Source organism: Lonchura striata, chromosome 2, assembly GCF_050655825.1.
Source record: "Lonchura striata isolate lonStrDom1 chromosome 2, ASM5065582v1, whole genome shotgun sequence".
NCBI lineage: Eukaryota > Metazoa > Chordata > Aves > Passeriformes > Estrildidae > Lonchura > Lonchura striata.
This window is the reverse complement of record NC_140704.1, coordinates 130,788,197-130,812,540: the sequence shown is the minus strand read 5'-3', so window position 1 is coordinate 130,812,540 and position 24,344 is coordinate 130,788,197. Positions and strand designations below refer to the sequence as shown.

General features: G+C 34.4%; 1 long non-coding RNA gene across 1 annotated transcript; it reads left to right on the top strand.

Moving 5' to 3' along the window:
- The first annotated feature begins 20,771 nt into the window (after positions 1 to 20,771).
- On the top strand, positions 20,772 to 24,027 carry LOC146768424 (uncharacterized). The gene is made up of 2 exons (XR_014952980.1): positions 20,772 to 23,083; positions 23,161 to 24,027. It is a non-coding gene; the product is annotated as an uncharacterized LOC146768424 (long non-coding RNA).
- Positions 24,028 to 24,344: the final 317 nt, after the last annotated feature.

The following is a 24,344-nucleotide window of genomic DNA, read 5'->3' as shown; positions in this document are numbered from 1 at the left end:
ACATTTTTTGTCACTTTTCAGCATTAATACTGTTTATATAATGATTTTTTGTTGTTAATATTAATAAAATTATACCAGCTTTTGGAGTGCAAAACAAAAGGGGATTACTGTGAGTTAGTGAGTGGCTTTGTCCAGATTAAAAGGAAAAAGATGCAGTGTGTACAGTCATTTGCAAACAATAATTCAGGAAATTCCATTGTGAGTTCAATATTTTCTAGACACCCTAGTTACTGAATGTCCAACATACAGGAAAATGTGACTTCAACACAGTTATGGATGCTTGTCCTTTTCTGAAATGCAAGATGTGCAGTGTACCAGGTCTGTGTAAAAAGCTTGGCTGATATCTGAGGGGAAGGTTCAGACTCATCTAACCAACATGCTCAAGTGTCAGGATCAGTATTTCATCACTGATCATTCAAACTACTTTGTTTTTCTTCAAACTGAAGTGGCCAAGGACCTCATACACATATTCCTTGTCTAAGTACAGGATCGTGACTTGTCTCATTTTCTGTATCTTCACAGTCCTGCTGGACATCTTATCAGCAGTAAGCTGTGTAAGAGCTGGCTACATTCAACAAGTTTTCCCTCAACAACTTTTAAGCTCTAATAATATGGACAAAGCAAATATGAGTCTTGGGCCTGAGATGAGGCACTAATATACTCATTTTCTAATGTGATATCCAAAAGAGACAGTAGCAGTATTTTAGATCCTTAGAAGAGCAGTGCAAAGTAATGAATGAGGTGCCATAACTTCTACAGGATACAACAGTTTTGAAAAATACCATCCAATTAATATTATGTTATATGCATGAACTTCATTCAAAACCCAGCAACAGAGTACTTCATGATCTTGAGAGCCAGCCTCACACTAATTACATAAGCTCAATCTGTTTTGCTTTTCAAAGAGAAATTCCAAGGTAGGTTTGATCATTTTTTAAGTACATGCAGGGGAGAAGGTTTCTGATGGCAGGATTTTTAAGAAAAAATGATAATGAACTACAGCAGCAAATGAAGCAAGAACTAGGCAAATTAAAACCAGCTACCAGGGAATAATTTTAAAAGAAGCCTACCTAGGATGCTGCAGGTAGTTAGGAAACTAATCACTGAAGTAACCTGCAAATGGGAGAGTTGATGATCTAAACCTTAAAACTTTAGGATTAGACATAATAAACATTTTTAAGAGCTATGTTCTCACTCAATCACAACATTCCAAAATCAAAGTAAAAATTTTCAAATATAATACCATATCTTATGTTACAAAGACCAGTTAGATGATCATAAAGATCCTCTGCTGTCATAAACAATATTTTTCTAGTGGTGATTAGAAACCAGTACAGTATTTTTTCCTAAAAAGAAAATGAAGACCTTTGAGTTCAAGACACTAAGAATATAGATTCTATATAAAAGTGTGACTATAATTTGTAGTTGAAGAGTAGTTTTTCTTTTCTACTTTTCACTTGCTCTCAAATGAAACTTTCTATACATTTTGCTAGAAAGAAGACTCCAGATGGAGACAATGAGAAAAAATACAAAAGACTTCCAAACAGGTCCAATTTATTACAAGAAATCAACTGGTTAGAAACATTTCTAAACAACTCTTTTATGCAAATCCAAGAGAAAAAAATCTGCCTCCAAAATCTTACGGTCCTCCTGCCATTTATAATGTTCTATGAAGTTAGTTTTTTGCTATTCAGCTGTAGACAGTGTAACGTTTTAGTCCATTAAGATTTTGGACAGTTAAATATTTCTGGCCAGGATGGTGCATCATGCCTTCTACCCTGGCTGCTCAGCTGGCATTTTGAGAAATGTATGAAGCAGTTTTGAGAAATAAGGACACTTCTGTTGTTGCACAGATGGTATAATCAAAGCAACCTTGTTATTTTTAGCTTTTTTTGCAATTGCTGTACCCTGACCTCAACACTGTGACCAAGAGAGCCACTGTTTTACATTTAAGTCTCAAGATGAAAGCAGTGTCAAAATTTTACATAATTTTGATATTCTACTCCAAACCATAGAAAAGATCAGGACCTGTTTTCCCCAGGAAGTTTTCATTTCGCAAGTTGGCTAATTTTTGGTCTCATATACCTACTTGGTTTCTTGTATTAAAAAAAGAGATATTACAAAATATTTTTTATAAACTGTGAGAATATGGGAGAATTACTTTTCAATGAAGTTCTTTTCCAAAAAGACCAGTGAAAGCAAATAGCAAATATCTATTTCCAAATCAAAAGATAAAGTCACAGACAATGACTCAGTGAGCTTACATGTCAAAGTACTTGCTAAAAATGAAAGATTACTTAAGTGAAAGTACACCATTAGATACCCTGTATCTGATTACTTCCATGAAATTTTCTGCTTCTGACAATTTGATTTCAGAAAAAACATAATCATGTAAAGCAGTCAGCAGGGTGATGGTTGAAATTTTCCTTCTCAACTCTTCTCTGGTGGGGACCCATCTGAATTAATGCATCCAGTTCTGGGACCCTCAGTACAAGAAAGACACGGATCTTCTGGAGTGGGTCCAGACAAGAGCCACATAAAGATGGGGACTGAGTTTTTACCTGTAATGACAGGAAAAGGGGCAACGGTTTTTAACTGAATTGGATATAAGGAAGAAATAAGGATAGGCTAAGGAAGACATTTTTAATTATGAGAGTGGGGAGACACTAGTCTAAGTTGCCTGGGAAAGTATTGGATGCCACAATCCTGGAAGTGTCCAAGGTCAGGTTGGCTGGGGCTCTGAGCAACCTGATCCAGTTGAAGAAGTCCCTACTCATTGCAGGGGGTGGGGAAGATGGGCAAGATGATCTTTAAAGGTCCCTTCCAATCCAAATAATTCTAAAATTCTATGATTTTATGATTCCATTTTTACAGTGCTAGAACAAAATCAATCTAGTCTTTTTTGCAGTACAAAAATGCTCTTATTTCTGGGAATTTTTTTTTCAGTTTGTTAATATTTTCTAAGTATGATGGTGTAAAAAAATCCTGTACAAACAGTATTTAGTATCAAGACCCTAGTAAGGGATAGGTCCTGTGTTATAAGCTCTTACAGTTCAAAATCTTAGGAAACACAGATAGTGTACACATTACTGGACAAGCATCTATCTAACAGAAGATCACTGAAAAAATAAATTTTGAACTACTGCTATATGAGTTAGGCCATCCTTCCTTCTCTCTGTTCTTTGTGTCAGAATGTGAATTGATTAACCTTCATTTACTGTTTTACTGTTTTTCCTGGAGGCAAAATACCCACACCCTGCTGAGCTATTAAGCAGGCAAAGAAAACATTTTAATTTTTTACTTCAATCTCTAAATCTTAGGTAAAAAAAAAAATAAATAGAAGGAAGGGGAAAATAGAAAGGTGTGGGTTATAGGGATGAGAAAGAATAAGGAAAATAGAACTTAATAAAAGAATGTTTACTAAAATATTGAGAGGACATACTGGTATAAACAGCAGAAACTACATATTGGTAAAAACTTTTATTCAGCAGAAAAAAGAAAACTAATAGCTCAGGAGAAGAAATTAAGCAAGATTCAAAATTACTCTAGCAGAAACCTTTTGAAAGTTATTTGTATTATGTTAAGAGAAATAAAAATAAACTGCAGCATGTGAGGCATGAAAGGAGAGGGGATCTGAGGATCCTTAGGTTTTGGAAGAAGCTGAAAGTGTACAAGACTAAATGTAAACACAGATATAATCTGAATGTGTAAGTCATGAAGGAAAGCAAAGGTTAAGTCAAAAGTTTCCAGCCTCTAGTGCTGTGATCCAACATGATAGAATCTAGGGGGCAAAGATTTTAGGAATTTAACTTTAGCCTTACTGACCTGAAACCAAACTGATAATTCCATTAATAATTTCTCAAAGTTACATGGAAGCATTTTAGCAGAACAGAACTCTCACTTAGCAAATCCAGGGTACATAAAAACATGCATTAGATAGCACAGGATCCTAGAGAGAAGATATTTTTGGCTCCTCACTGACCTTTTCAACCATAAATTATGTGAACAGTGCCTTGTGTTTTAACCATTCTAACACTAGTTTTTCTAGAAATATGAAAATAATCTATCTTCATTTTGTCTGAAGTACAAAATACTATTCTATGCAAAAGCAACAGGCAGCATGTGGCAGAAATTATAGAAAACAATCGTGTGACACATTTCCCAAAATAAAAACACATGTAATAGCAATGTGTCAGTTGAATCAGAAATACAGTTTTACATAAAGGCAATTATTCCCCTCTTTTTTCCCCATTTTTTCATATCATACCATTTCAACTCACTGTAATAATTTTTTACAGATTAATTCTGGCATTAAAGTTTTTGTAATCTTTTTTTTAGCATTGCAAAAGTAATGTCATAAAAAATGTCATGATCAGTACACATGAATATTGGTCCAATAAGAAAATTGCACAAAATCAAAGGATGAGCAGTGGGGTATGGAAGTAAAGAGAAAAAAGGCCCTGAAAGATTGATGTGGGCCTACCAAAATTTAGAAAAAATCCCACCAAACAATCCTCCAACAGATTTATGCATGATTCCACATTATCAGTTATAAAAGAAATGTATTTCAAATCTATTTGAGCTTTCATCTATGAAACTAGGTATGGTGTCAAGGCAAAACCATAGGCTTTCCTCTTCTACTGTTTGTTCAATATATCCATCTGCCAGTCGAATTGAGATTCTTTATATAAAAGAGATGTGTTCCAAATTTGGATGGGCTCCTTTTAACTTAATAGGTGCCATATATTGTTCTAGGAAATTATGAAGAGTTTTACATCTTCAGATACAGAAAAACAACACATATTTTATAAGTGACTTCTTTTAGAGTAAAAGGGGAGAAAACAGAAACTACTGAGAATGAAAACCCATAATTCTTTGAACCCTGTCTCTTTGTAATCATCTCCATCTTAAATAAGCATTACCACAGCAAGACCACTTCCCACTGCCAGGCAGGATGATTTCTTGCACTTAAAAGGGAGGTGGTTTGTTTCCAAATCAAGAAAAACAGACAGACACTAGTCATCTCCACACAGTGACGTGCTCCACACAAGCACACAGATGTAAGGCAAGCAGAAATTAAAGTCAGTAATTTCCACTCCTGCTACTTACATGGAAAAGAGCAGTGTTGGAAAAGTTTAAGCAGTAGGCACAGATACAGAGGAACAATAGGAGTAACAGAGTTGATTTCAGCCCAGAGCAGTTTAGCACATTTACCAAAAGCTCGTCCAAAGAACACAATGGCTCATGTGGTGGGATTAATGCCTACTGACCACAACTATTTTGGTTCAAACTTTAGTTGTGGTCATACACAGAGTACTCTGACAGAGTTCAAGAAGGCATTTACAAATTCAAAGCTAAGCACATGTTCATTTGCCTTCCCAGAGTAGAAAGAGTGTTTTGTGCCTCTCACGCTTGAGTCCAGGATGAAATCAGACACTGAACAGAAGTCTGCACCCAGAGTGCCCTCACACCAGTGACAGTTCCCACCTGTGTAAGGAATTAAATAAGGAATATTCTTCTAAGTGGATGCCAGAACTCCTCTACTATATAGACAAAATATCATAGTCCTTAATAAACACATTTTCTAAAACATCAGCACAGTGTCAAATGGTTAGCCGTTCATTTTACCAAATTATTTCAGTTACTAAAGTCTAAAAGTGTTTAACTTCGTATATTGTACTTACACTTAACTTTTACATGGTTTCTTAGTCTTGCTTAAAAGACCACCACAGAGTTAAGACACAAAGGTAATCAAAAACATTTTGAAAGATGAGCACTCTGAAAACCAGCTTATAGTACACACAGTAATTATTTTGTCCACTTTTGCCTCTTGTAGTTTAATAGATAATTGTGCAATATGAAAATTTTCATCCCTGAACTCACCAGTTCCCTCTATTAAAGTCATATGTTGGTATCACTATCTCATAGATGCAGCAGTCCTTTCTAGGCTGATGATTGCTGTCTTATTACAAAATTTTTCCATTCAAAACAAATTATTAAGAGTCTCTTACAAAATTGTTTCAAATGGTTTTTAAAAGCTAGGTAGCTGAAATTTCAGGTAATGATTTGAAAACTACATAATACTCCCACAGTGTATCGTTGTTGGCTCCTTTCACTGAAGCTAAAAATGCCAGTCAAAGCCATGCTATGCAAAGACTTGACTGTTTAGCTAGTAAGGCAGCCTTTATTGAATTTTCTATGTTTATGGAGGGGACAAAAATACAATGAAAGAAACATACCAGAGGGACAGCAAGTAATTGTCAATATTGAATTGACACTGGATGCATACATATGCCATTATGGATTTTTTTCTTTCCTGTTACAGTCTACATCTGTTCCATAATTTCATCTATGAAAAGCCAGAGAAAATGTTTGTCCATAGCTTTTCTATTATTTGTGTGATTTCTTTCTGTTCTTGTTTCTGTGCTAAGACCCTCAATTTTGATCTTGATCATCTGAAAACAAAACACATTATAAAAACCTGGACCTAAGTGCTTTTTTTTCTACTGAAGTTACAGATATTTTTATCAAAGTGTACCAGGATATGAGATTTCTGCAAATCCTATATGCCTGAAAAAAGTTTTTTTGCCTTCCTTGCTAAGTACACAACAAAGTCACGTTTTTGAATAATAATTATTTCTTGACAAGTGGCTTAATACTTGCAATGTTTTGTGTTATTGTTAGGGAGTTTGGGTGATTTGTGTGTGTGTGTGCGTGTGTATACAATATTTACATAAAATTTTGTCATGGTTTTACACTGGCACAATGCCAGCATCCCCATGAAAATACAACCCCCAAATGATTTGCTGTGAGATGCAATCAGGACCAGAGCAGAGCAGGCCCAAGCTTAATAACAAAGGAGAAACTTTATTCAACTACTACTACAATAAAAGAAAAAAGAAAGAAAAAAAAACACTAAATCCAAAATGAAAACCTTCCAAGCTATTCCTCCTTCCCGTCCCCAATTCCAACAAATCACAGTGATACACAACTTGGGCCACTAATCAGGTTTCCACCCTCCAGACAATCAATACTCTGTCCATCGAGGGGGAGAGGAGTCCCTCCCGTGCCACAGACCCCCAGGAAACACAGCTGGCACATCCTGTGCTTCCATGCTCTCACCACCATACATGGATGGTCAGACTGCTCTTAGGATTTTTCTTTTTAAGGATGCCCTGCCAAGAGGGATAAAAACAACAATTCAGTTTTTATTTTTTTTTTTATAAGTAAATTCTAAGGCACCAAGGAAGTGATACCTGAAACAGATCTCTGAACAGATTAATTCCCTCAATTGGTGGGTGAGCGAATTTGTGTGTGTGGGTATAGATAAAATTTGTGAAGTTGTTAGAAAATTTTAAAATTATATTCTTACAGTAAAATTTTATCAAAGAAAGAGTATAAATAACTTTACATTTTCATAAATATTGTGTCTGTACACTAAAGAAGAATGATACTGAAAAAATTATATTGTTTTTTCCTAAGATGGGGCATAGTCATTATATGCTAAGACATGAAACTTGGACTCAAAAGTATATTTAAATACGTCAATCAGATCTGCTAGAAAAATTCCCAAGTCAAACACTGCTCTTCTGATAAAGGCTACACCTTGTTCAGCTGATGTGTAACTAAATTGAGCTCTGTCACTCTCTAAAGTGTTTAATTATATTCTTCTTTTTTCTCAGAATATATCAGAATTTTGAGATGAACAGCTACATTTTTCTGGCTTTAATGTGCTTCCTGTTAATATGATAAATTAAGTATATGTGGGAAAACAAGTCCAATATCATAAACATTTGTGCCCAACAGAAAACAAAAGTTTAAAATCAGGGAATGGAAGAGTAGATGATAGAATTAAAAAAAAAAATCTCAGAGTATTTTTTCATAATTGCTATTATGTCATAAAGGGAACTGTGGGAATGTGACCTTAGTCTGTCACAAATAACCATGGAAAAGCAAGGTTGTTCCCTGGAAGCCCGTAAGGGTCCCCAGTGGAGCACAGATCCACCTATAGTCCATAGTAAAGAGCAGTCCTGGAGGTGGCTCAGGACACCTGAAAACAATCTTGCTTTCTTGTTGTCTTTGAATGAGGACATAGCAACCTCATACAAGGCAAAATATATCATTTGTGGGATACTTTTAAAAGTTTCTTTGGTGGTAGAAGCAAAAACTCAACAAAACAGCCAAACAAAAAGCAATAAAAGGTAATCGCCTTCAAACTTCTACAGATTCATCTATAAGTATTAATAGCCAGCTAAATGGTAAGAAGTATTTATAGATGATGTATATATTCATTTCATAGTTTAACAGATTTTGAATAATTTGAAAAAAACAGGGATTTAAATGATGGACTTAGAAAGTCTGTATTACTCTTTTGATGGCACCAATTAATAATTCAACTGAACGAGTTTCTGCCTAAAAGAACAGCTGCCCTAAATAACAGCTCCTACTCACTAGATTTTCCTGGTGAAACAACCTAGCATCTCTTGTCAAGTTAGAAAAAATAAAAGCTACTGACTAACCAACCTTGAACTATCAGCTATACTGTGCCTACACCTGTGGAGGATTCTATATGCAGACTGGAACTATTCCTATTTTTCAAACAACTCATCAATCTCTTTCTCCCTGATAAAAATATTTAACCTGTGTTTCTTCTAAAATAGGCAATTAGATGACACGATGTTTTGTTCCTCAGGCTGATGCATTATGTACTAAGACACAATTGACCTTCAAGGTATGAGAAACATCAGAAAACAACAACTGTTTTTAAGCTGTTAAAATGCTGGCATGAACTCAAATGCCAGAAAGGATCCTTTTGACCAGCTATTTGTCTCCATATGTAGATGGCTGTTATCCTTCCCTTCTACAAGCTGTAAACTGAAAGAAGATATTTTGCATAATAACTAAAGGAAACAGAAGTTCGGAGACAGCATAAAATTTATTTTTGCCTCTGACAGTCTTTGAGGTGAGAACTGGACTTCTCATTTTCTACTGAAACGTTTTTAAATTTTATATATATAAAAGATACGTGGTAGAGGCAATGGCTAGTATTTTTACCAATGCTATTATCTATTTTTAACTGCTTTGTGGACGCTTAGAAGACAGATGTATTGGTCTCTGTAAGGAATAACACCTAGAGAAGAGAATCTGGTTGGACACATTTCATTACAGTGGTCCTCTTAAAAGAGTAATAGTTTAAGAAATATAATTGTAGGTTTTGTTCTAGGCAATATATGTGTCCTACCATTAAAAGATATACAAAGTGGCTGGGTTTTGTCTACAGATTTCGTTATCTCTCCCCTCCCTCTGTGAGTGGAGGGCAGAGGGCAGTTTGTCTCATACATCCCAGACTTTGCTGGAGAGATGTGGTGGCACAAGTTTAATTTGTTACACCAAGCCTGTGTCTGTCTGTGGGGTGTCTCTCACCAGCGTTACAGCTTAGGACACGTTTTGTCTCTTCCTCTGAGGATGCATTATGTGTTGAAATCATTAAAATGTGTATTTGGCAAGTCATGGCAGAGGTTTTTTCCTCCTCCTTCTCCTCCCTTTGGGGTGTCGAGAGGGGAATGTAGGCTTGTCATGAAGATAATGCCCATATTGAAGGATAGTTTTCTTCAATTTTTTTCCTTGAACTTCATATAGACAATAGTGTTTAATTGAACTCACTTGGGAAATAAGTCTTCCTTCTAGGTCCTCTAAAATATTATATGGATTTCAATGCATTTGAGAACTTGGATTTTCTGTTATTTATATAAACATCCCATTGAATATTGATACCTCTGTGGATAAGTAACTTGCAGATAACACTTGGGAGCCCCTTTTAGAAATTAGGCATTAGGTTTAAGGGTTGATATGATCATTATAAAATGGCATGCCTACTGCATCTCATTAGTATAGGCATAACTTGGATGTTATATCATGCTCAAACAAAGGAAATAAAATCTCTCTCATAAAATCTATTCCATATAATTTCAGTCATTTATTATGAAGTTAATTGGATTGTACCAGGAGAAATGAAGTTATCTTTTGTGTAGTTCCTAAATCAGAAAAAAAATTCTGATCTGATATTAAAATTTGACTGTATGTCATTTATCTAGATCATCATATCCCTGAGAAAATACATCTTATCCTCATTAAATAAGAAGCTGAAAACTTCTGTCTCATATACGTATATATTGGACAAATAGATATATTTTCAAGAAAATACCTACAATGAATAACTACAAGCAATCTTCTTCACAAGCCTTTTCTATAGCCTGTTGTTCTGATCAGATGACATCATTCAAAACTTTTCTGCAAGCCAAGAAATACAGTGAGATCTTACAGCTGCTTTATGTTCTTGTTTTTATTATCTGACAAAGAAAGAAACATCCTGTTTCTTATTCAGAGTTACAGCAAAAAACTGACATCAAAAAAATGAAGTGCACAGAAACTTAAGAGTTTAAACCAGATGAATTCTTGGATTTAAGCTTTGATTTCAGTTTAAAATTTATAAAATTTTATAACTTTTATAAAAAGTTAACTTTTTTTTAAACTTTTATAAAAGTTATAAAATTACGGGCACAGCTGATGCTATGCATTTGGAAACCTTCTTTAGAATTTAGAAGTTGTTTAATGGATAATTTCATTCAAAATCAGAGACTTGGCAAGGAAAAAGGTTGTGTCAATCTTTTTGCAAATAAAACTATGTAGTGGCAGTTATGTTACATATGGCTGGAATTTTTGCCAAATGCTTAGAAAATGCCATACCTACATTTTCATTTCAAGGTAAAAAGATTTATTTTTATCTGCACAGATTCTAGACATGTCATTTGTTGTAACATGTTTATTAACATAAAGCTACTCTTTGATTCAATTGCATTGACAGTCTAGTGACATCAATTACCGTACTGTATCCTGTTGCTTTTTGCAAGGAATAAGAATATTAAGACATTACATAACATTGTAATGAATACTTCATTATTTTTAAGTGCTATAAAATAACTGCCTTGTTCTTAGTGTATGCTCTTTCTTATGAGTTCTCTGTTTGAAGACATAGAGAAGAAAAGTGTTTTCACACCAGAGGCTTAAAGAGTTAAAAAGCTTTTACTGGTTTTACATACCTTTTGGCAAGCCAGGGCAGGGCCAGGGCAGAATGTGAACAAGATTTTATGAATTGGTATTTGTAGCTGAAAACCAGTAAAGTTCAACAATGTACAAAATGTGGTGATGCTATCTAATAAGAGGCCTATAGAAAGACTGGATGTGCACAGAAACATCTATTTTGAGTCACAAAGGAATAATATTGTAACAAACAGTCTTTATTTTGGGAGGAGTTCCATTAGCTGCAAAGGAATTAATTTGGATGCAAAGCCTGATTTTGAGTACTTATTTCCAGTTTTTCCTATTGCTTTGCGGATGCATTTAATTTAAAATTCAGTTTGGCATATTCAAATGTCTTATTATGAGATGTACAGAAGGAACCTTGATGATTCAAAATGGAAGTGTAATTTGTGGATTTGATTTTGATTCTTAAGATAGCTCAAGAGGCTTCACATAAACATAATAGTTAAAGCTTATCCTAGGAACAAGTACCAAATGTCTGGAACAAGTACCACAGGTCTGGAAATTTATGTTGACCCCAATTTTACACTAAGTTCATGTTGAATTTAATGGGAATTAATCATAACATTGTGGAAAATACAAATAGAGGAAATTTTATATTCAGGAGATTTTTGGTTTGGTTTGGTTTGCTGCTTAATTTTAATTGGGTTTTTTTGTTGTTTTTTTTTTTTTTTAAATAATGGCTTGTTTCAAAGCTTTCATAATCACTTTTATTGTCATAGCTCTTGTGTTGAAAAATTAAACTGTGGAAAATCCATTCAACTGTTAGTCTATTTCTTTCAAGCCAACAGCATAGGTGAAGGAAAGAGGGGGAAAAAAATGAAACAAAGGAAATCACTCATTTTCTCCAACAGACAGATGGATGCCCAGCAATTTTCTGAACCTTAGAAGCCAACCCACAATGCCACCCACCATCTTCTGTTTTATTTTAATCATGGCATGGAATATCTCTTTGGCCAGTTTGTGTCATCTGTCCCAGCAGTCACCCCTCTGCAGTATACTGCCCATTCCCACTCTACTTACTGGGGAAGGAAAAAGAGAAAGCTCTGATGCTGTGTAAGCACAGCCCTATGATAGCCAAAACACTGGAGTTTTTTAGCAGTTCTTTAGACACAGATAAAAACCAATACTGTATGAACTATTATGAAGAATGTTAACACCATCCTAGCCAGCCTCAGGACAAGGATGCAGTTTCACAATATGTTCACATCATCTAATGTATCTGACTATATGAGAGGACCATAACTTATATTCCCATCTTTAGCTTTCTCAGGCCTAACAACATTTATTCCCAACATCTTGTTCATATCAAATATTCTGTCTGTATGAACTTGTTCAGAGTGTGTCTCTGTGTGTGCATTCATTTGTGTGCATGTGTGTGTGTGTGTGTGTGAATACATACTTGGGTTCTTTTCTTTTTGATTGATTAGGTAGCCTGCATGGGAGACCAAGAGGAAAAAAAGATCACCTCTTTCATTGACAATTGATAGTTTTATTGGATAAAGTGAAATGCGAAGCCACACCTCAGCCTGACTCTTTTAAATTGTCTGTAAAGAAGTGGGATCTGCTTAAGAGGACTGAGGAGGATAAGGAAATGAGCTGAAGAAAAATTCTCAAATAATCAGAACTAGAAGGCAGGTAAAAATGAAAAAATAAAACTGAATGATAAAAATTATCTTATTCACAGGAAATTGCTGACTAGAGTGTAATTTGCAGGTTCTAAGGAGCCTGTTGTCTGTGGTGCTCAGAACGGTCTCCAACTGAAAGGACACTAAGCCTCTTTCCTTTAACATTTTATTTAACAAAAGAATGTCTTGGCTAATTTAAGTGTTTTATAAGGAATTCAGAAAATTTTTATTCCTGCTTTTAATAATGTATTAAAATTGTTCTCAATGTATCTAATGTTCTGAAAAAAATCATGCAAATTGATCATTTTTTTTCTTCTATGTGGAAAAAGTTGTTAATAAGTCATAGAGCAGGAAATAGAAGGAGTAGGAAAAAAAAGAAGATTGCTAAGTAGAAATAATTAACTGCTGCATGCTGGTCTACAGAAAAAATGAGTGGGTGAGATGCTTAGCCTTTGAGGGCTACTGTGAAAATAAAGAGAACAACACAATGAGATAAGTTCTGGCTTTCACTGCAGTCCCAAGCTTCTTATGGAACAATTCAACTTCTTCATGTAGATTAAGCAGTGGTGTGATGTATTTTCTGTCAGCATTTGCCTTTCCACACTACTGGACTCTTGTCTCTGTTTCACCAAACCAGGTGTCACTTCTCTGTAAAACAGTATCTCTTATACTATCCTGTTTTTTAAGACATGTAAAAAAAAAAAAAAAAAAAAAAGAGATAATTATGCAAAATTAAATATTTAACTTTGATTAAAAACAGAGCAAAATCTGTGTTGTGTTACGCTCATTTTACTTTGATAAGTTCCATTAGGTTATATGGAAACTTGGTCCTTTTTCCGCTACTGACTCTGAAGTATATTGGGAAAAAAAAGTATATTGCAAATGGTGTAGATACTGTGCTTTAAAACTTGCACACGTGGGAGGGAGAAGCAGACCTGCAGGAGAAGAATAAATGACTTCATGAAAGATGTATACTGTAAGGAGTTCCTGAATTTAAAAAAAAAAAAAGTAAATTTAATATATTCTAAAATTATTACTGTTTCAAATCTTGTACATTGAGACACTCACATTGAGTGACCCAGGAATCACTGGTTTAATCCTCTTCAGAAGAAATTTAGACCAAGCTGTTTCAATTTGCCATATGGACTTGTACTCATGGCAAAGGGTCTTATGGGTTTCCTTTTTTTCAGAAATGGATGCCTGAGAAATCCAGTTCAGCTTTTCTGACCGATTCTGTCCCGCTTGACTGCCATAATATGATTTACTGACATAAATGGGCTGACAAAACTGCTGTCATTTAGGTTAGCACTGAGATAAATAAAAGCTTTTTTTCCCCCAATCTTTTCAGTATCCTCAGTTTTGCTGCATAAAGGAATTCCTCTGAGTTGAGAGCTGACTACATCTCAGCATGCCCAGCTGAGATCCTTCAGGCTTCACCATTTTGCACTGAATGTACCAGTAGGCATCCAGGAGCTTTTAGTATCTCACAGTGGGGTTTTTAAATAGATGATGATCCTTGAGTGCAAGAAACTCTCCACCATGTCAGTTTCTGACCTTCCAAATGGAGAATATCTTTATGTTAATGCCAGTTTTTTTCCGACAGTTTTTGTCTTGCACAAAACATGCTGTTTGACAGAAGAATTAATGAATTCTGTTAAGCAAGCAGAAATTCATTGTTATAGCTACTTGAATGTAGCCAAACCAGTCACTACGTTTTATGTTAGGCACTGCAATCTAATCCTTACCAGAAGCAGAACTTTGACATTTGGGTCTTAGTAACCTTTAGGGTTTTGGGTTTTGTTTTTAAGTTTGGTTGAGTTTTTTTAGGATGAGAGTAGTGGTGTTAACCTATTTAATTTTCTATCCATTTTCATCCCTAGAGCATGCTTTCTCACTTCATTTTTTATTATTAATTCAGTTTTCCTTCTACAATGCTTTTGATCCTTGTCTTAGGCACAGAGAAGGCTTTGGAAGACTGATAGCGGAAAGATGAGAACAAATATATTAGTTTTGAGGTAAATTTTTTTGCTCCTGTGGTTTTTACTGGTTTGGTTACAACTTTCATAAATCAAACAGAAGTTGGAAGATAGTTCTGGGGAAAGGAAAAAGCCTTCTGATGATGTAAACAATAATGAGATTTGGTTTTACATTCAAGAGGTACATGACTGTAGGACACCACTGCCCTTATGTCTGTAGGGCTGTAATGTGGCAATCACACTTTATAGGTTAATTTAAATACCTATGCAAATGTCAGTGACTGACCTAATTACTGCACAAACAAAATTAAGTTTCTTTTCTTCTGTTATCAAAACTGCCTAAGCCACACCCACATAGTGATTTTTAATCACAGAGATGTTAATATTCTCAGTATTGACCACTGTGCATTGTCCTGGGTTACCCATTGCTATAATTAACATTATCACTGGTAAACAAACCAATGGCATATTCGATTTTTTTCCTTTAGAAACCAAGAATATGTTGATAATACTTTAGCCTCAGATAAAAATTTACTCAAAATAGCCAAATGTCTACATTTACAAAGCTTTGTAATATTTATTTTAAGATATTCCAGAGTAATAGTAAAATGCTATAAAACAATGCTGTAATAATAGAACATTTTGTAGTATCTCTATAATCTGCCATTGTCTTTGTCTTTCTCCTTTCAGGATTTTCTGCTTGACCTCTTCCTGAATGATACTAAATGTTTCTGATTATTCAATCTTTTCATCGACCATTTACTTTTTCATGGTGAAATCTTAGTTTCTACATTATTTCATAATCCCTTCAAGTCTATGTGATTTAATTTATATACTCCCACACAAAATATATAACCAGAAACCATGGTCAATAAAAATTTATTGGATAAATAAACCATGTTAAAAAACCAGTTTTGAGGAATAGCTCATTTTTTTACCCTGAGAGACCAAAATCAAAATCAGAAATATTTTCCTCTAAGAATGTAATTTTTAAATTTTTGTTCTAAATAGTTTTTAATCTCTACTAATGGTAAATAATCACTTTAACATGCCCCAGCTGTGCTTCTAAAACCAGTTAAGAGCAGACAGCATTTAAAAGTCCCAGTACATATTAAATGAGGTTATTAATTTAGTATTACTTCAAAAATTCATCTTGCTAACTCTCTTCTTATTTTGGGTTTCTAATGATATAATTATATCAGGCTTTTGGTAAATTTTATTATAAAAAGGATTAAATCTACATCCAAAATCACATAAAAATTGAAAAAATCAGTCAGATATCACTGTCAGAGAATAAAAAAGGGAGCTTCCATTGGGACCACTACACAGCACCAAAATCTCCAGTCCAAGTAATTCTTGCTTCTTACATGGGAGGACAGTAATGTGGTGAACATGAACCACAAAGTTCACAGAGCTGAAAGATGCAGAAAATATGTGAGTGGGAAGTAAAAGAATAAGAAAAGGGGCTTCAGCAAATGTGGAGTCCTAGGAATTTCTCTCTTATCTCCACTGCAGGGAAAATTAGAGCTTTCAAAAATTTTGTTTTGTGGGCTTAGCAATGACAGTGGGGAAGTCAAAGTAGATATAAAGACTGTGAAAGCCCCAAGCTTTGGGCCCAACCTGCTGTCCTCTTTCTCTTGCTCTAAATGTAGCTTCCTGCAGTGTGTCTATGTGTGGAAGTAATTTCTATTGGTAATTCTGCTGAGATTTTACCCTTGAGAAGAATGGTCACACAGTTCAGAAAAGACAGCAGAACCTTGGCACTCAGCTCAGTAATTGTGTCCTGTCTGACTCACCAGAGGTCTGATAAGAAGGCACTGAACACAGTGTGGCTTTATGCCAGGCTATAAATATGTTTTAGAATAATTTAAAACCATACAGTAACCACCATTAATTTTTACAAAGATGGATAGCAGAACAGACTTATTATAACATTATTTCTCCTTGTCATATGATGCCTAAGAAACAATATTCTTATACTTGCGTCTCAAAAATATTAGAACAGCAAACTTCTGAAGTGGGTAAAATTACATTCCCCACATATGTTGCTACCTGAACAAAAATGCCTATGATTAATCACTACTACTTTTTTTCTGGTGGAAAAAAATTAAATAATTATGAGAGAAAAGTACAGAGAAAGCTATAATAATTTATTAATTACAGGTTAAAAATTAGCAGTTTCAGGTAGAGGTGTTGTAAGGCATAAAAATGGAAAAGTTTTTGGATCCATTGAGTATCTGTCATGTTAATCACCAAAATTCTAAAGGTGATTGCCAGATAAAATTAAATTGCTTTCAACAATTGCTATAGAAAACAAATGAACAAAAAAAAAAAAACTCACAAAAAACCCTTAAAAACTGAAGTGTGAGCATCTAGGAAGAATATAAATTGTGTTAATCCCTGAAAAGATAAAACAAAGAAGGAATGTAATTTAGATAGATTATATCCAACACAGAATATTTTAAAAATTAAAGACATTGATATATAAAGGATTAAATGAAAAATAAAAATTAATTTCTACATGAAAAAGGCATAGAAGTATTAAGAATGCCATCAACAATGTTTCAGAGGAAGTCACATTATTTAGAAAACAATAACAAACATCTAATGTATTCTTGCTAATGAACAAAATGTTCACACTATCCACTAGAAAACAGTATTAGAACTGTTTGTAGATTATGGTGATTTTCACACACTGCGTACTTTTTGTTTATTTGTTTCCTTGTTTGGGAGGTAAATTGCTGTGTCCATTCCTATATTAATTGCCTGAATCCTTTTATTCCTTATGTCCTTAGCCTGTTTCCATATTGTATCTCCCAGTCATTTCTATTACCTCATTTTCAACATCTAAAGTCCTTTGTCCTTGATATGTCTTTGCCAGAAGATGCACTTGAGTTGTCATAATATTTATTAATAATCCACTAATATCTCATTCTTTTCCCTAAAATACATGGAATGTGTCAAGACCTTTAAAGAAGGCTCTAGGCTTCACCATGGTAAGTTTAAATGAAACAGGAAAGGTTGTCCATAACTAATATACAAAGGAACTTATTTATTTTTTCTTAAAATACACCTTTAATTTTTTTTTTAATAGTCTAGTCAAATACCGGGAAGAAACCTACTTGTAGAGATTCCGAGACATGAAACAAAGAAAAATGGCTTGGAATTTAAAATTTAGATTAGCCATCAGGAAGAGGTATTTTTACAGTGAACACAGCTGAATAATAGAATAAATTATCCAGAGAGGTGCTGCAGTCTAATGACTTCATGAACAAGTGGGATTAAGCATACTTGTGGGAATAGAGAATAGGAAAACTGTGTGTAAATTATTTCCTGGATAAAATGTTCAGATTGCTTTCAGCCCAAAAATTTGAGGCTGTAGTTCAGTTAAACTCACTGAAGATAATGAAAGCTTTTCAGAAATTTTAAAAATAAGTGAGACAAAGCTTATATTTTCTTCATGGATTTTTTCTCTTTCTCTTACTACTCTTACACTGCTAACTAGAAAAATGATTTTTTTAAAATTAGAATTGCATGAAAGAAAAATAAAAATATATTGATTTAACAGAATTGACATAAAGATTTCTATACTCTAAACACTATAAAACATTCCCACTAACTACTTTGGAAGATATCTTGCCAAGTCAATCTCTTGCTTAGGATTCACTACTAAGCTGAAACAAGATGCAAAATTTTTAGATTTTAAACTCCATGTCAGAAAATCACTTTGTTTACGTGTTTTTTAATATTTAGTCTGACAGCTGGAAGGTCATACACGGAACTCCTACCAATATCAGTATATTATTTGTTCAAAGGTACTAAAATGATTTGCTGTAAAGGAAAATTTATCCACTAGCTCACAATGTCCATCTAAAATGATGGTTCATATTACAGTAGTCATTGGCATTTAATAGCACTTCTACTTGTTGTTTATTTACATTTTAATGGCTAACTAAACAAATCTCAGTTCTATTAAATTCACTCAAACCTTCCACTGCACTGCATTTTTCTATCCATTAACTTAAATTAGATTAATCAATAATTGAAGACAGTAAATTCATGACTTCCTGTGTACTTATGCACCACAGAATACAATCTGGTTCTAACCCTTATGTTCTCTTACTTGATACTGCATTAACATCAGGAGGGTGTTCAAAAAAATTTAGCATATTATTTTCAGGTTGGAAGACTTGTTTCTGTCCCTGTTACTTAGCTGAAAACTGCAAATTTGCTCCTGAGGTCAGAGTCAGGCAGGTTCTTTTTGGATATATCCTGGCTTTACACATAAGATGATCTACATTTTCCTAGAAAGCTTCTCAGCTCAACACATGTCTTTCCAGGAAATATCTGAACTGCTAGAAAATTTGTTCTATTTTCTTTAGCCTAATCGTGTCAGATTGGAGCCCAAAATAAACATAACCCTGTCATAAACCACCTTATGATGTCCATTCACACAGCACTCCTGATAACCAACTTGCAAATCTCTGGAATAAAATGCAGAAAAAATTCAAATTATTTTAAAGATCCACAGCCAGAAAGATCCCTGTTTGCTTCACATCTGAAAAATATCAAAAAAGCATGTTTTTTCTTCCAAAGTCACTGTTAATATATGTATGCAGAAAATGAGCCAAGTTTTAGCCTTTTTTTTTTAAAGGAGAACAGTATACCTGTTTCTGGTGAATCCCTTCACCTCTACAGAGAGAGATCTACAATTATAACACTGGAATACAAACTGATAATTCCTTGAATTTCAAAGGAAGACTGAATTTCAAGAGACATGAGAAAGAAGGGGAGGCTGCTGCCAGCACTTTTACTTCTTTATATGAAATCTAGAAACACTGTGTTAATCTCTAGGCCATTCAGTTATACAAATGCTAATAGCTGACATTTTTCTTTTCCATTTATGTGATATCAATGAAAGGGTATCTCTGCTCTCAAGAGTGTTGATAAAATATTCCTTCTGAAGAAATACATAAATAGGTAAGTACCATTATCAGCTAAATCTGATATTCCAGTAAAATAGTTGTTGGACTCCAGAGGGGACAAATTTGAAAGGTTACCCTTGGGTTTTTTTCTCTTATCAGAACATACTGCACATTTTCAGAGTATGATCTCATGCCATCAGGATAGGGCAACATCAGCTGAACCTTTACCTTTTCCAATTGAGTATTATCAGTCCAGTTCCGTTGATATCATACACAACAAAAAGATAACAGCAGCAATACTGAAATATGATTTTGCACTCCCAGTTGACTCTCAGTGGAATTAACCTCTTGAAATTAACCTTAGTCTTTTACCCTTGAGAAACACTTCAGTACTGTTAGCAGAAAACAAAAATTCTCTTTTAACCCTTTGCAATACCTGCAAGTGGGAAAAAATCCAAGTCTAACAAAGAATCATGTAAAAGAGAAATAACCGATAGTCTGGTAAATACAATGCAAATATAATTTAAAAAAATAAGCTTCTGTCACATAAAGATATGTTGAGTGTATAAAGACAGTTCTCTTACAGTATTGGAAAAAAATGGTACTCAAAAGACATCATACTATGGCAAAGAAATGTTATTTTCTGTACTTAGCTAAGATTATTTTCCTTCCTTCTTTCCTTCCTTCCTTCCTTCCCTCCCTCCAAGGCCATTATTTTCTATCTATGATGCATATTTAGTATTTCCATTACAGTTGATTGTTTGGGTTTTTTGTTGCTGGTGTTCTTGTCCTGTATTTTCGCTTGTATCTTTTGAGAGAATACAAACTTTAGGTCTTCATACCCCTTTTGGATTTTCTGTGTGCAACTGCAGCAACTATGTAACAACTTATTCACAATCCATGGACCTTAGAGAAAGCGCCAGAATTCCCCCATATGTATTAATCCTGAACATGAATAATTCCTTAGGAAATGGTATTGAAACTGATGCAGAAAATTATATCTAAACTTTGTTTCTCTTATTTTATTTCTATCTATAATTTTAAAAAAGCAGAAAAAAGTTTTATAAAAACATCTATAAAGTCCTGGTACTAAACAAGCATAAAATATATTGGATGTCCTTGAAAAAATACAAGTAGTGATCCAGAAGAGGGAGATCCTTGTCAACATAGGAGAACTGAAGTATATGTGTCTGCTGAAGCAGAACAGGATCTACCTCAGACAATATTACTTTTATGATCAGTCAATTGGATTGGAAATCTCATAGATAGAATATGAACCAAAGTTTGCATTTCTAGTATGTTCCTACAGGTCCAAAGCTTAAAAAAAAGCATCCAGGATTTTTTTTCAGCAGAGAAGGCTTAGGGCACACAAGGGTTGAACAGCTGAACTTCATCACAGGAATGGGATTAGTGTCTAGCAGGGTAGTGCCCCATATCTCTAATGTGGAGAAACACTGCCTCTCTCCTCATTTGGTATTTCAATGTAGCCAGTCACAATATAAAAAATATTGTATTGTCCTTCTGTGAATGTATACAAGAAATATGACGATTTACATACTCATGCAAGAGGACAGGGAAAAAAAACCAAGAAAACTGCTCCAAAATCAAGGTGAAACTTCTGTGATTTAGATACTTACAAACCTATTACTAAATGTCTGCCATTTTCAGCATAACTAAGCAGCCAAGCACAAAACCTGTTTTTCATCTTCAGTGTAGAATATATAAGCTGTTCACCAGAAACCTGAAAGTAAATCTGTTTGGTCAGAACAGACTTAGGGAAATTAATTTATTTTCATGGTGTAATGTCCTGGAGCTTTGCTTCATGGGTACAAATAACCACATGGCAAAACAACTTATATTAGAAGTTAAGGTGAACTGCAGTGGCCTATATTCAAGAAAATATTACTGATTTCTGCAGAACATATTAACTCAAACTTTATCTGTTCAATCATAATAAACCTGCAAAAATGAGAATGAATACAGTAAAAGACAACTGGATGTACTGTGTGAGGTATCTAAAACAAGTTTCTGTGTAGTCATGGGTCTAAACTGAAATAAATTTATATATAGTCTTATGTCTCCCCTTGTCATATTATGATCAGTCCTGAAGCATGTGGAATTTAATAGTGGAAAGAACTCCTGACTTTGCTGATGTTCTTGTATAGCAATTGCAATACTAATGAATTAAGCTTTTGATCATGTTCTGTACTCCCCAGAGCAATTATTTTATCCTTTGACATACCCAGACTCAGTACAGTACACAAGAGCAGCTTTCTGTCTGTTTTCTTCTGATGTGGTATGCAATCATTTATGGATGCATAACATGCTAGTTTTCTTGACAAACTGAGCCTGAATAATTATATTGTATGTTTCACTTTACCTTCACAAAATGCACCATCACATAAGTTGTCGGATATCTGAGCATATTGGTAATGTCAAACCATAAGTACTTTGAACAAAAGTTGGGAGGATTTTTACTAGCTGAAAGTACAGTGGAATTGGCAGTTACTACGGAGGAGACATAAGGAAATTATGCTTTTAAAAAGCATTAACAAATTATAGTTTCTGTACATCAATGGTATTGTTGAAAATGGAGTTTTTAAACCTAGCAAACCTTACCTGAAAAATCCATGTGTTCACCAGGTTAGCACAGAAAAGTGAAATTATCAGTACATTATATTGTATAAGCAACATTCCATCCAAGGCCAGTAGTTTGAAGATAGACAGTTACTGAAGGTTCATTCCTGCAATACCTAAAATCCCAAAGTCTTCCTATCACTGCAAATATTCAGCCTTGTGCACAAATAGACTTTGCACTGGAAATCTTGTTACAGACAAGCAGATTGGCAGCCACCTACCCAAGAAGTGAAAAAGAAGATAGTGGAAAATGTACATAGGTAGCTAAGGAAAATACCTAGCTTGGTATCTGGCCAATCATTTTTTTCAGATTCAGATACCTCAAAAGCAATACCCAGCTTCTTGTCATTACCCAGTTCCCAGTTTTTCAGAATTGTTGCTGTGGTCAATTAATCAAGGAGTCTAAATTATCTACAGATAGTTACAGTCAAAGTCAGGCTTATTAGCCTAAATTCTTTAACATGTTAGGTCTTAGTGAACACAGCTAATTCTGATTAGCTAGACTCAAATACAAAAACACACAGGTGGGAAGTGCTGTGTGTCCAGTCTAGCCAACCAGCTAGATTAGGAGCAGCTGTAGGAAACAAGCAGGTAATAGTCTAATTATTGAATTTTTTTTTTTTTTTTTTTTTTTTTTTTGCAGATAATGCACTGAAGAATATATAGGTGTGTTTGCCACCAGCATATTGTTGAAGTTGATCTGATGCTATAACAGCTAATTTCCCCTCTAGGGTGGGTGTGGTATTCAAAGAGCCTGGAAAAGATGCCCACATCTGAGTTTATCTTAAAATTGCTCTGTGTTAATGGAGAAAAAGAGGTACTTTGCAACACAGTTGTTCCTCATTGTGTAATTTAACATGGGTCAGATTAATCTCACTCTAAAAGTTTTTTCAGTTCTTACAGAGAAGTTGTGAACTTGTGAGAACAGATGTAGACATCTGTGCTGGAGATCTCTGAAGACAGAAGGCCTGATCCGAAGCTGTGTGTTGTTATGTACAAGCCCCTGAAAAACTGGATTTACAGTACTTTTGTAAGACTGGTCAACTCTAACACATTAATTCACCACCATGGGGTTTTTTCCCTCTTTCTCTCTTTTTCTCTCTTTCTCTTTTTAAATAATTTCATTCTTCTATAATGTAGAAGTCATAATGAGTTCTGGGAAAGGAGATTTGGACCCCAAAGGTACTTGTATACAAACAAGTTTCAGTCTACCTGAGACCATAGCCAGGCTAGTCCCAGTTCCCAGCGTGTATGTAGCCTAGGAGTCTTCTTGCCAGTTGATCATTCTAAACCCATAGCTAAGGTCTCACTTGCCTCGGAATGAAACTGTATATTCCTTATACCATACTAACAGTCATCAGGAAGAGAGAAAGCAGGCACCTTTTTATAAAGAATATTTTTTTCTTGATGCCCAGTAACTGAGCTGCTATGCAGTTACAGTTATGTAGAACAACGAAACATGAAAGTGTTTTTTTCTGAAACTTTAAATCTCATTTTAATGAGGCACTGAAATGAAATAGCTGCTCAAGTCCAGAAGAAAGCTAGAATTTACATTTTTTATTTTCCAATTCTATCAGTTGATTTGCATTTCCCATGAACCAGCATGCTAACACTTGTTAATTCCCTCTATATGATATTAAGGCACCAAGTTCCCTGTAATGAAACACACTTAGCATAATTTGAGAACTTTGTGATGTCTTGAACATCACAATAATCATGTTTCTTTTATAACTACTTTCAATGCTAAATGAGGTTTATAGATTAATCTCTAAACGATAAGAGACCAAGAAACAAGAAAAATGCCACATGGTGTGTCAAAGTGTATATTTATTGATTTCTAACCAATACTGAGGATTGAACTATCCTTTGAATCCCAGCTTCACTGATTTTTCAGGGCAGGATTTGAAGGACACAATTTCAGACATGTTAGATGCTTAGAATATTATCAAGCACCTAACTATATTTAAAGCCAAATTTTAAAAGAGGAAGGACATAAAGAGATGCTCATGAATATCCTCCAAAATTTGTATTGAAGTGTCTTCACTTATGTACATATCAATTATTATCTCCTCTAAATC